At 50.2% G+C, this 12,516-nt stretch overlaps 1 protein-coding gene across 6 annotated transcripts in view; it reads right to left on the bottom strand.

The window, feature by feature from the left end:
- FAM161A (FAM161 centrosomal protein A) overlaps positions 1–12,516 on the bottom strand; it is an 86,195-nt gene that overhangs the window by 49,454 nt on the left and 24,225 nt on the right. For 3 of the 6 annotated variants that reach the window (XM_030196168.1, XM_030196169.1, XM_030196170.1), the window contains one exon: positions 5,886–5,989. The exons of 2 other annotated variants lie outside the window; for them this stretch is intronic. The gene's annotated coding sequence lies outside the window, so the exon portion shown is untranslated. Of the gene's footprint in view, positions 1–2,349; positions 2,355–5,258; positions 5,265–5,885; positions 5,990–12,516 lie in introns of those variants that run through there. One more of the 6 variants, XM_030196172.1, reaches the window with a different exon arrangement.

The following is a 12,516-nucleotide window of genomic DNA, read 5'->3' as shown; positions in this document are numbered from 1 at the left end:
ATTACCTATGAACATTGCTCAATGATTCAAACCTTGCCTTGGAGTAGGGCAGAAGAAAGTCAGTGGCCCCTATGGCTACTGTGGCCCAGCGCTCCCACCAGCTGCCTTCCAGATGCTGTGGAGGACTTGCAGCCCATCTGCATATCCTCACAGAAATCTCTGGGGTGACTCAGGTCCACCCCGATCCACTCAGGGCCTTCACTCCAGGAGCCAGTATGTCAAGCTCCATCTCTGGCAGTCTTCAAATCTAGGCTAAACGCCCACCTTTTTGATGCTGCTTTTAACTCCTAACCCTTACTCACTTGTTTAGTACCCATGTTTTATCATTCCCACCTTAGTTCCCTTATTTGTCCTGTTTGTCTGTCCTAATTAGATTGTAAGCTCTGTCAAGAAGGGACTGTCTCATGTCCAATGTACAGCGATGTGTATGTCTAGTAAAGCTACAGAAATGATAAGTAGTAGTAGTATTATGTAGGCTTAGCATCCTAATGGAAACAGGTTGAGCTGCCCACCAGGAATAAGCTGTTAGTGAAAACAGATCACAAATGGTAAAATTATGTATCATACCTGATAATTTTCTTTCCATTAATCATAGCTGATCAATCCATAGACTGGTGGGTTGTGTCCATCTACCAGCAGGTGGAGATAGAGAGCAAACTCTTGCCTCCCTATATGTGGTCATGTGCTGCCGGAAACTCCTCAGTATGTCGATATCAAAGCTCCATCCGCAGGACTCAGCACTTAGAGAATTACACCCACGAAGGGACACTCTGCCCAGCTCACCACCGCCGAAACGGGGGAGGGGAATTAACCCAGCTCATCCCCACACAAGTGGGGGAGGGGAATCCGTCCAGCTCATCCCCGCGGAGCGGGGGAGGGACACCACACCCGCCGATGCGGGGGGATCTGGCTTATCCTGCAACCGCAACCGCGGGAGGAGCTGACTGACCCAAACACCGCCGAAGCGGGAGGGGTACAAAGCTGCCCTACAGCCGCACGAAGCGGGAGGGAGTGCCGGCAGAATTTAAGTCTCAATCCAGCCCCGTAAAACGGAGGGGAGAGGAATGCAGCAGCTCACTGTAACACAAACTCGTCTCAACTCTTGAAGAATCCAAGTGAAAAAACTTGAACACGAAGTCCTCCTGAAGTACCTGAAGACTAAACTTGAACCTAAAATTCAACCAGAATATAACAGTACAGATATCTGGGAGGGGCTATGGATTGATCAGCTATGATTAATGGAAAGAAAATTATCAGGTATGATACATAATTTTACCTTCCATATCATCAAGCTGATCAATCCATAGACTGGTGGGATGTACCGAAGCAGTACTCACCCAGGGCGGGACATTGAAATCCCTGACCTCAACACTGAAGCTCCAAACCGGGCCTCCGCCCGAGCAGCCACAGTCAAGCGATAATGCTTGGAGAATGTATGGACCGATGCCCAAGTTGCCGCCTTGCATATCTCTGCCAAGGAGACGGACCCGGCCTCTGCCATAGAGGCCGCCTGAGCTCTAGTGGAGTGAGCCTTCAGCTGGATAGGCGGCACCTTCCCCGCGGCCACATAAGCCGCTGCAATGGCTTCCTTGACCCATCTTGCCACTGTAGGCTTAGCAGCCTGCAGACCCTTACGAGGACCTGCAAACAGGACAAACAGATGATCCGATTTCCGGAAATCATTGGTCACTTCCAAGTATCTGATGATAACTCGTCTCACATCCAGATATTTGAGAGCAGAGAATTCCTCTGGGTAGTCCTCCCTACGAAAGGAAGGGAGACAGAGCTGCTGATTCACATGGAAGCGAGAAACAATCTTGGGCAGGAAGGAAGGCACTGTGCGAATAGTCACTCCTGCCTCAGTGAACTGCAGAAAAGGCTCTCGACATGAGAGTGCCTGGAGCTCGGAAACTCTTCTGGCTGAAGTGATAGCCACCAAAAAGACTGCTTTCAACGTCAGGTCTTCAGAGATGCCCTCGACAAGGGTTCAAAAGGCGGCTTCTGCAATGCTCTTAGCACCAGGTTGAGATTCCACGCAGGCACCACTGAGTGCAGAGGAGGGCGCAGGTGATTAACTCCCTTGAGAAAGCGCACCACATCTGGCTGCGAAGCCAGGGAAACACCCTTCAGGCGGCCCCTGAAGCAAGCCAGAACCGCTACCTGGACTTTAAGGGAACTGAGCGACAGGTCTTTCTCCAGACCTTCTTGCAGGAACGCCAACACTGAAGAAATTGGAGCAGTGAAGGGAGAAAGTGAGCCTGCTTCACACCACGCTGAAAAGATACGCCAAACCCTGGCGTAAGCAGTAGAAGTAGAGCGCTTCCTCGCTCTCAGCATAGTGGCGATGACCTTGTCTGAGAAGCCCTTCTTTCTCAGACGCTGCCGCTCAATAGCCAGGCCGTAAGACCAAAGGGGGAGGGATCCTCCATCACCACGGGACCCTGATGCAACAGGCCCTGCTCCACTGGCAGCCGCAGAGGATCGTCGACTGAGAGCCTGATCAAGTCCGCATACCAGGGACGTCTGGGCCAATCCGGACCCACCAGGATTATCCGGCCTGGATGCTTTGCCACCCGGTCTAGCACCCTGCCCAACATGGGCCAGGGCGGGAACACATAGAGAAGCTCTTGTGTTGGCCACTGTTGGAGAAGAGCATCTACTCCCAGGGATCGAGGGTCTCGTCCTCTGCTGAAAACGCGCGGCACTTGGCAATTGGCCGATGACGCCATCAGATCTAGGCTCGGCTGGCCCCAGCGCTTCGTGATGTCCAAGAACGCCTGAGCAGATAGCTGCCACTCTCCGGGCTCCAAGGTATGGCGACTGAGAAAGTCCGCCTTGACATTCATGACTCCGGCAATGTGGGCCGCTGACAGCTGTTCCAGGTTCGCTTCCGCCCACTGACATAGATTCATGGCCTCCTTGGCTAGAGGGGCGCTCTTGGTACCTCCCTGGCGGTTGACATAGGCCACAGCCGTGGCATTGTCCGACAGGACCCGTACTGGCTTCAACGCCAGTACCGGGAAGAACTCCAAAAGCGCCAACCGAATGGCTCTGAGTTCCAGGAGGTTGATAGACCACTTTGCCTCTGCAGGAGACCAGAGCCCCTGCGCTGTCCTTCCCAAGCAGTGGGCTCCCCAGCCCGACAAAGAAGCATCCGTCGTGACAACAATCCACTCCGGGGTCACCAGAGGCATTCCTGCAGACAACTTGTCTGTCTGCGTCCACCAGCTCAGCGCCTTGCGCACTGCTGGGTCCAAGGGAAGGCGCACAGCATAATCCTCCGACATCGGAGTCCAGCGCTGCAGCAGAGAGTGTTGTAGTGGTCTCATATGAGCCCTGGCCCAGGGCACTACTTCCATCGTGGCCGTCATAGAGCCCAACAGCTGCACATAGTCCCAAGCCCGAAGAGGAGAGGCTAATAGGAACTGGTCTACCTGAGCCTGAAGCTTGACAATCCGATTGTCTGGCAGGAACACTCTGCCCACTTGGGTGTCGAAACGAACTCCCAGATACTCCAGGGACTGAGTTGGGCGCAGCTGGCTTTTCTCCCAGTTGATAATCCACCCCAGGGAGCTCAAAAGAGCAACCACCCGGTTCACAGCTTTGCCGCACTCTGCATAAGAGGGGGCTCGGATCAACCAGTCGTCCAGATAAGGATGGACTTGTACTCCTTCCTTCCTCAGGAAGGCCGCGATGACCACCATTACTTTGGAGAAGGTCCGCGGAGCAGTAGCCAACCCGAACGGGAGGGCTCTGAACTGGAAGTGTCGGCCCAGGACTGCAAAACGCAGAAAGCGTTGATGAGGAGGCCAGATGGGAATACGCAAGTACGCTTCCTTGATGTCCAAGGATGCCAGGTACTCCCCTGCCTTCACTGCCGCTATAACAGAGAGTCTCCATGCGAAAGTGCCGAACTTTCAAGGCCCGATTGACCCCTTTGAGGTCGAGGATAGGCCGTACAGAACCTCCTTTCTTTGGTACCACAAAGTAAATGGAGTAACGCCCCTTGCCAAGCTGACTTTCTGGCACCGGAACGACCGCACCCAGGCGGATCAGATTGTCCAAGGTCTGCTGCACTGCCACAGCTTTGACCGGAGACTTGCTGGGAGAGAGTACAAACCCGTCTCTTAAGGGTCGGCAGAACTCTAGCTTGTAGCCGTCTCTGATGACTTCCAGCACCCAAGCGTCTGAAGTTATTGCGGTCCACTCGCCCAGAAACGAGGACAGCCGTCCTCCAATCTGCACTGGGGCGTGGACCAAGGCCCCGTCATTGGGTACGAGACCCTGGGGGAGGACCGGAGGGAGCACCTCCGGGACGGCGGTCTCTGCGAAAGGAATGCTGCTTGGGGGAGAAGTTCCTCTTGAAGGAAGAGGGGGCAGAGGAGCCCGACCTGCCCGGGCGGTACCGACGGGCTTCCTGAAACCGTCCTCTGGAGGTACCGGGGCGAGTACTAGCCCGAGCCCTGACCTCTGGTAACTTCTTGCCCTTAGACGTGCCGAGATCGGTCACGATTTTGTCCAGCTCGACCCCAAAGAGCAGCTTGCCTTTAAAAGGCAATCTAGCCAGGCGGGATTTAGAGGCGTGGTCAGCAGACCAATGCTTCAGCCAAAGCCACCGCCGCGTAGAGATTGTCTGAGCCATGCCTTAGCTGAGGCCCTCAAGACATCATACAACAAGTCTGCCAAATAGGCTAAGCCCGATTCCAGGGCCGGCCAATCAGCCCTCAAGGAATGATCCGAGGGGGAAGCCCGCTGCACCATAGTCAGGCACGCCCTGGCCACATAGGAGCCGCAAACTGAGGCCTGCAAACTTAAAGCAGCCGCCTCAAAGGACGACCTTAAGGCCGCCTCCAATCTTCTGTCTTGGGCGTCTCATCGGTCACGAAACTGTCACCCAACAAGGGCGAATCAGACTTTAAGACCCCCGCATCCCCTCTAGAAGCGCCCACGCGATCCGGGGAGCGACTCTTTGCGCCCTCGCCCTCCGACGCCATATGCCACGTGGAGATCAATCGGGGAACCCCCTGCCCGCTATAAAAAGGTAAAAATTACCTGCTTTCCGCTCCGAGCTGTAACGACCTGGTGTCCCAGTGAGTAGCTGCAATAAACGTTTAAATAAACGTCGAAATAAACGCCTTTAAGGACGTTCAAAATTTTTTTTTTTTTTTTAACGGAGCCAGCGGGAGGGGGGGAGAAAAGGAGGGACCTGGCACCACCAGGTTTGCACTTGCTCAAGAAGAGCCCTCAACCCCAGGCACTCAACAAAACCTAAAAATTAGGCTTGGAGGCCTAGCCAGAGCTGCTGCTGTGTGTGACCACCACCTGCTGAGATAGAGAACATACTGAGGAGTTTCCGGCAGCACATGACCACATATAGGGAGGCAAAAGTTTGCTCTCTATCTCCACCTGCTGGTAGATGGACACAACCCACCAGTCTATGGATTGATCAGCTTGATGATATGGAAACTTAATTACTGACTGCTCTGAGGAAAAACAGACGTCAGTCTTTTATAAAGATCTGGCAGCCAAACCAATTATGGCCTACCCTGCAATGACCCACCTACCGTCTCCCTCCTGGTAATGAAGGGTGCACACTGAGGAAGTGATGCAGTGACTACCTTGTGGCTGGAGGCATGTGCAAAACACAGTACCCTTAATGCATTAATGTGGCATTGATGCCTCTTGATTATCCCTATCTGCTTGGGATGGGCCAATTCCAGCAAACATCATGGCACCACATGACAACTTTGTCTTATGACACGGCCTTCAGTGGCATGGTCCCTATCCAGCCAGCCTAACCGGTTGCCTGGCCCCTGTATCACCAGCACTGCTATTTGTGTGTTCCACTGACTGTAGTGGGGAATTCAGTGTGTATTGTTACTGACCTGCCTCTGTATCAAGCTGCTCCTAGATCCTCTGAAGGTACTGCTGCCTGCACCACCGCAGGTGTCTGGCCCTTTTCTTCAGCTCCTCTGTATGTATGGAAAAGCTGGGAAAGGAAGGGGGATTAGAGGAGTAGAGTGACTAATCACCTATGATGCAGTACAACTTGGCACTCTGTAGATGGACATAACACACTTCCCCATCATTGCAAACTGATTGTCAAGGCTCCCTGTGCTGTGTACAGGAGGTCTGTTAGCAATTTTGGCACAGGGAAGGCTATACATGGCCTGGCTAGCCAACATATATCTAGTAACATGACATGCTACACTCCAGCAGGTCCCCCCCCCCCCCCAACTCATTTGTATGGCCCCTTATTTGCCCTCATTACAAAGCACATGTACAAAGGTCTGTCCCAATAGTGCTATACTGCAGATGGCTGGCAGCAGTTCTTTCTGCCAGGCACGATTCTGCAGCCTTAGCAGACCTACAGGTCGTGCATACCAAAGGGGGTGATTCTGTGCTGCACAGTGGTGCTCTGCAAAATATTAGTAGAGTGCATATGTAGATTCCGCTCCCTTACTATGCCCTGTACCTAGTTGTTGCTGATTGGTTTTCAACACCTGGCATGTATGTTCGTCATATTTGTGGGTTTCCTGGACATGCCAGATTGTAATCCTTTTAAATCATAGGTGTATGCCCGTTGACCTGTACTGTCTGCATTGTCAGCTGGGCTTGGTGGGTTACCAGCTCATACTGGTCACTGGTGAAACAGTAAAATGGCAGATATCTGTGAACATGATCCCCAACATCAGTCTGTATCATATATGGATATAAAAAAATGTAAGAAATGAATCCAGATCATCGCATTAGAAACCCGGGGTGGGTGTGTGTGTACACACATATATAAAAGATTAATATATCTTTTGCTTCTTTGTCTACGTCCAAGGAACTCCCTGTAATCAAGAAAGCAGAATGCCGCATTGAGCCTGCCACGAGTGGGAAAGCGCGGGGTACAAATGTAACAAAAAAAAAAAAAAAAAAAAAAGAAGAAGCACCAGGCAGAAGGTACCTCCAATGGACAAGTGGGGTCAGAGAGCAGAGCCGCTTGGGAAAGGTCATCTAGGAGCTAGTCTCTCCCTAGCTGGAGCAGATATCTCATTAGCTGCTGGGCAGAGGAAAGAGGGTATAGTTGGAAGCACACAATGCAAGCAGTATTTGAAGGAGAGAGACAGAGTGCGAATAGGAACAGAAGTAGGCTGAAATTCCTTGGGTATGGGAAGGTCCCTAAAGCACTGAATCTATCAAAGTGGAACATGGGCAGGCAGAAATTCCTTTGGTACTGGATAGACCCTAAAGTATTGAATATACCAGGAAGGTAAAGAGAGGCTGGGAGAGAAAAGCCTTTGGGAAAGTATAAAGGATTTTATTACAGTCTGGAAAGAGAGCCTAGAAGGAGGTTTGGGCTGGGGGAAGCAAAGCTATAGTTAGGGAGAAATCTCCATGTGCTGAGCTTTGTAACCCAAGGGAACAGTGCTGGTAGATTGAATCCAGAAAAGGGTTTGAAAGCGGCACATGTTATATGCATGGAAAGGTGGGTTAAACCTCTGTGCAGTGCTGTAAAGAGGACACTGTTAGGATGAACCTTGGTCCCCTTCTTTTTTCAATCTACACCTCTTCCCTGGGCTCCCTCATCTCATCTCACGGTTTCCAATATCATCTTTATGCCGACGACACCCAGCTTTATCTCTCCACACCGGACATCACTGCGGAAACCCAGGCCAAGGTATCGGCCTGCTTATCCGACATTGCTGCCTGGATGTCCAACCGCCACCTGAAACTGAACATGGCCAAGACAGAGCTTATTGTCTTCCCACCCAAACCCACTTCTCCTCTCCCTCCACTCTCTATCTCAGCTGATAACACTCTCATCCTCCCCGTCTCATCTGCCCGCAACCTCGGAGTCATCTTCGACTCCTCCCTCTCCTTCTCTGCGCATATCCAGCAGATAGCCAAGACCTGTCGCTTCTTCCTCTATAACATTAGCAAAATTCGCCCTTTCCTCTCTGAGAACACCACCCAAACTCTCATCCACTCTCTCATTACCTCTCGCCTTGACTACTGCAACCTACTCCTCACTGGCCTCCCACTTAGCCATCTATCCCCCCTTCAGTCCGTTCAGAACTCTGCTGCACGTCTTATCTTCCGCCTGGACCGATATACTCATATCACCCCTCTCTTCAAGTCACTGCACTGGCTTCCAATTAGGTACCGCATACAGTTCAAGCTTCTCCTACTAACCTACAAATGCACTCGATCTGCAGCCCCTCCCTACCTTCATCTCCCCCTACGTTCCTACCTGTAACCTCCGCTCTCAAGACAAATCCCTCCTCTCAGTACCCTTCTCCACCACCGCCAACTCCAGGCTCTGCCCGTTCTGCCTCACCTCACCCTATGCTTGGAATAAACTCCCTGAGCCCATTCGCCAGGCCCCCTCCCTGCCCATCTTCAAATCCTTGCTCAAAGCCCACCTCTTCAATGTCACCTTCAGCACCTAACCACCATGCCTCTATTCAGGAAATCTAGACTGCCCCAACTTGACATTTCGTCCTTTAGATTGCAAGCTCCTTTGAGCAGGGACTGTCCTTCTTTGTTAAACTGTACAGCGCTGCGTAACCCTAGCAGCGCTCTAGAAATGTTAAGTAGTAGTAGTAGTAAGAGAGGGATTGCCCACGAGTAACCAGTACTGTGTGAAACCAGAGAAGGGCTTTGGTAGGAATAAATCCCCACTGATACGTTTCATGCTCTACTGTTTCTAAAGAAAGGAGAATATTACTTTGTTATTGGTGCTTTTGTGTATTCTGAAAACCCTATAAACAAATACCAAGAATAAAGATTTGTATTTTCCATTTGTTATAACCACAAAAGTCTGGTTTTGGGAAATGCTGAAGAATTGTGGTCACTTTAAGGAAAAGGTTTCCATAGAGCAGTGGTATGCTGGTAAATTTTTAACAACAGGTTCTCTCCCCGGTCCACCTCGGCGCCCCCCCCGTCCACCTCAGCGCCCCCCCCCCCCCCAAAAAAAAATTGCAGAGCTGGCTATAGCCGGGGGGGGGGGGGGGGGGAGCAATGCATTACTCTATCTACAGGAAAATTAAATGATCCCAGGTTCCAATCTAATTCATGTTTAATATGGGATAAAATGCCATAAATAAGTAAATAAATATAAACTTTTAATGTTCAGCACCTGATTCTCAAAGTGGACATATTCCAAACACTATAATGAAAATAAAATTATTTTTTTCTACCTTTGTCTGGTGACTGTTTCTCTGATCATGCTGGCCCAGTATCTGATTCTGCTGCTCTCTATATGTTCCCTTGACTCCGTTTCCAGGGCTTCCTTTCCATTTATTTCTTTTCTTTCCTCCTTTCTTCTTCATTTCTGGTCCTCCGCAGACTTGACTGTACAGTGGATCCAGCTTCTGCCTATTTTCTCCATCCATGTGCAGTTTCTCTCCTTACTTCCTTTTCCCTCATCTAATCTCCTTCCTCTATCTTCCCTCCATGTCCAGCATTTCTTCTCTCTCCCTTCCCTGCCCTCCATCCATGTCCAGAATTTCTCTTGCTCTCCCCTCCATCCATTTCCTGAAACTCTCCTCTCTCCCCTGCCCTCCTCTATCCATCCATACCCAGCAATTCTCTTCTTTCCCCTGCCCCCCTCTACCCATCCATGCCCAGCAAGTCTCTCCCCTGCCCCCTCTACCCATCCATGCCCAGCAAGTCTCTCCCCTGCCCCCTCTACCCATCCATGCAATTCTCTTCCCTGCCCCCTCTAACCATCCATACCCAGCAATTCTCCTCCCTGCCCTTCATTCCCGCTCCGAAACATGTCCAACGATGTCCTTCGCCTCCACCCTCCCCTCCCACTCCAGTCTTTTTTAATTACCTCCGTCGAAGCGCGCGCTATTTAAAGCCCTGCTGCGTGCTGCCCGTCTCCAGGCTTCCCCTGCTTGCTTCGGATGATGTTCATGCCCTTAGTCCTGCCTTCGTGGAAAAAGGAAATGACGTCAGAAGGCAGGACTAAGGGCACGAACTGTAATACCTGGTCCTATGACACCAAAGAAGGGACCACAGCATTAACTGCATTATGCAACCTGTGCTCCTAGAACCACAGCGGCCTGGAGACCTTAAGGTGACAAACCCCATATCAGGAGTTTCTCTGAACCAAAAAAGTTCCCTGAAAATGAAACTTGTCAAAGATTACCTAGGCAGAGGACAGTTACAGAGGCTTCTGACTGCATGCTGAGAGTGGTAAGAAGTGGCCAGTGAGGCTGAGCATCAGACTAGGCTGATATGACTGCACACGGGACTAAACTAGCGTGGCTAACTGCCTAGGAAGCAGCTGGAACAGAATCTGGCTGGGTGAACTACAGTGCGCTATCGAGAGCAAGCTGCATTGGTCCTTAACCCACAACCTGTATCTCCCAGTGCACACTCCCAGCTGATGATTAGCACGAGAAAGCCATTCTGTTAACTGAAGCAACTCAGGAATAAACACGAGCTGACTAATGCCATGAAAAGGAATCCTATTGCCAGGGTTCCAGAGCAACTCAGTGGCAAGGGACCCGAGGATCTTGGCCCTTGCTCTCAGCTGGACATTGCAACCAGGAAGCAATGCAGTTACATTGTAAGAATTGCTAGCTGCCCAAAAGCCCGGTGCAGGAATCCAACAGGCAAAGGCCCAGGGCAAATCAACAGTAGAGTCCGAACCAGAGAGCAGAGGCACTGTGGAAAACCTACAAAGAAAGTGGAGCACAGAAATGGAGAGCCAGCTGTCCCAACAATGGGAATAACTGCCTGCGCACACAACTGAAGAGTGGCAGTCCAACATGTTGCCACCAACTGGCTACCTTGCACTTAAGACCTGAACTGACCACTACGGTAAACAGGGGCCTGGTCTAAAGGGAGCAAAGATGACTCCAGAAGGCAATACTAGTAGTTTATATAGATAAGCTGAAAAAAAAATATGGAATATGAGTACTTCAGCATCTAAGCTGAGGCCTAATCCAGCCCACGCCTAAAGTCCAGCAGGAGACCAGGCAACCTCTAAAAAACTATTCGTTGAAGAGAGCAGAACATTGTGCATGGAGAAAGTCCCCCCATGCAATCCATGGAGGTACTCACTGTGCCATACACACACACACACACATATATTAAAATGCTTGTGTATGCCTGGGTTTTTAGTGTGATGGCATAGTTTGATGATTATTTATTTATTTTATTTATTTATTGCATTTGTATCCCACATTTTCCCACCTCTTTGCGGGCTCAGTGTGGCTTACAATAAGTTGTGAATGATAGAAATACAATTTGTTACTACTCGGTTATGGATTACATTGTGAGGAGTTGTGCGAGACAAAGTCAAGTAGCATTAAGGAATATAACAATGGAAAAGAGCAGTGAAACATTGGAGGAAACAACGGGAAACTAAAAGGGGCAGTATATAATAACAAGAAAGCATTTGGTATACCTTTTCTGTGAGTAGAGGTACGAGTGTGGTGAGATTACAGGGGATAAGAATTCAGAGTGGCTGTATTGATGAACTATTGAACAGTGGGTGTGGGCTTTATGTGTTTTGGTTCTTTCCGTAAATTTTCTCAAAAAGATGGGTCTTCAATAGTTTGCGGAAGGTGGCTTGCTCGTAGATCATTTTCAGGTTGCGCGGCAGTGAATTCCAGAATTGCGTGCTCATGTAGGAAAAGGTTGACGCGTGCAGCGCCTTGTATTTCAAGCCCTTGCAATTAGGGAAGTGGAGGTTGAGGAAAGTTCGGGATGATCTTTTAGCATTTCTGGGTGGTAAATCTATTAGATCAGACATGTAGGCTGGGGCTTCACCGTGAATGATTTTGTGGACTAATGTGCATGCTTTAAAAGTAATGCGTTCCTTAAGTGGGAGCCAGTATAGCTTCTCTCGTAAGGGTTTTGCACTTTCATATTTTGGTTTTCCGAAGATGAGTCTGGCTGCAGTATTCTGGGCTGTTTGGAGTTTCCTCAGTATTTGCTAAACTACGTGTTAAACTACGACTTGGAAGATCTGGATTCAATTCCCACATTTTTATATCCATATCTATATCAGGGACCTGTGCACAAATGTTTACCATTTCACTGTTCAATTCCCACATTGGATCTTGGTGACCTTGGTTGTCATACAACCCTCACATTTGCTGGTAATGATAAATAGTGATCCCACTAGAGACAGACCTGTTTTCTTCTGTACCTGTGACAAGGCCCAGAGAAATAGAGCCCTTCACATACTGAGCTGGAGTGTACCAGTGGTGTGTGGTTCTTTCTCCCTTCCTCAGCTACTGTGCAAGGGTGCTAGTATTTGTTTTTTTGGGGGGAGGGGTTGGTGCATTGTTGAGCCTGACCCTTCTACATAATGCTGCTGACATCTCTGATTCCCTGCAACATCCTTTCTGCACAAATTCCTCTTCTACTCTGCCCTCTGATAGCACTTCTCTGGGGATGGCTGCTCTCTCATTATACATGGTCCACAGTCTCTACCAGGCCCTGCAAGAAGAGAGATGCTAGGCACTCCGGCAATGGTGGTGGTGGAGGAGGTGGGGGGGGGGGGGG

The sequence above is a fragment of the Microcaecilia unicolor genome, chromosome 3 (assembly GCF_901765095.1).
Source record: "Microcaecilia unicolor chromosome 3, aMicUni1.1, whole genome shotgun sequence".
NCBI classification, from domain to species: domain Eukaryota; kingdom Metazoa; phylum Chordata; class Amphibia; order Gymnophiona; family Siphonopidae; genus Microcaecilia; species Microcaecilia unicolor.
This window is presented reverse-complemented; position numbering and strand designations above follow the sequence as displayed.